This window comes from Arachis stenosperma, chromosome 6 (genome assembly GCF_014773155.1).
Source record: "Arachis stenosperma cultivar V10309 chromosome 6, arast.V10309.gnm1.PFL2, whole genome shotgun sequence".
Lineage (NCBI taxonomy): Eukaryota > Viridiplantae > Streptophyta > Magnoliopsida > Fabales > Fabaceae > Arachis > Arachis stenosperma.
The window spans coordinates 105,930,215-105,930,981 of NC_080382.1; the positions used below are offsets into that span (position 1 = coordinate 105,930,215).

General features: G+C 40.2%; 1 non-coding gene across 1 annotated transcript; it reads left to right on the forward strand.

Moving 5' to 3' along the window:
• The first annotated feature begins 394 nt into the window (after positions 1–394).
• Positions 395–502, forward strand: LOC130937851 (small nucleolar RNA R71). The gene has a single exon (XR_009069046.1). It is a non-coding gene; the product is annotated as a small nucleolar RNA R71 (small nucleolar RNA).
• Positions 503–767: the final 265 nt, after the last annotated feature.

Sequence of the window (767 nt, forward strand, 5' to 3'; positions counted from 1 at the left end):
GTTCTCCTAGGTAATTCACCTCTTCCATTGAAGGGTTCTCAGGATCATAAGCTTCTTCTTCAGATGAAGCATCCTTAGTACTGCTTGGTGCATTTTGCATTCTAGATAGACTTTGAGAAATCAAATTGACTTGCTGAGTCAATATCTTATTCTGAGCCAATATGGCATTCAGAGTATCAATCTCAAGAACTCCTTTCTTCTGATTTGTCCCATTGTTCACAGGATTCCTTTCAGAAGTGTACATGAATTGGTTATTTGCAACCATTTCAATTAGTTCTTGAGCTTCTGTAGGCGTCTTCTTCAGATGAAGAGATCCTCCAGCAGAGCTATCCAAAGACATCTTGGACAGTTCAGAGAGACCATCATAGAAAATACCTATGATGCTCCATTCAGAAAGCATGTCAGAAGGACATTTTCTGATTAATTGTTTGTATCTTTCCCAAGCTTCATAGAGGGACTCACCTTCCTTCTGTCTGAAGGTTTGGACTTCCACTCTAAGCTTACTCAATTTTTGAGGTGGAAAGAACTTTGCCAATAAGGCATTGACTAGCTTTTCCCAAGAGTTCAGGCTGTCTTTAGGTTGTAAGTCCAACCATATTCTAGCTCTGTCTCTTACAGCAAAAGGGAATAGCATAAGTCTGTAGACCTCAGGGTCAACCCCATTAGTCTTGACAGTGTCACAGATTTGCAAGAATTCAGCTAAGAACTGATGAGGATCTTCCAATGGAAGTCCATGGAACTTGCAATTCTGTTGCATTAGAGAAACT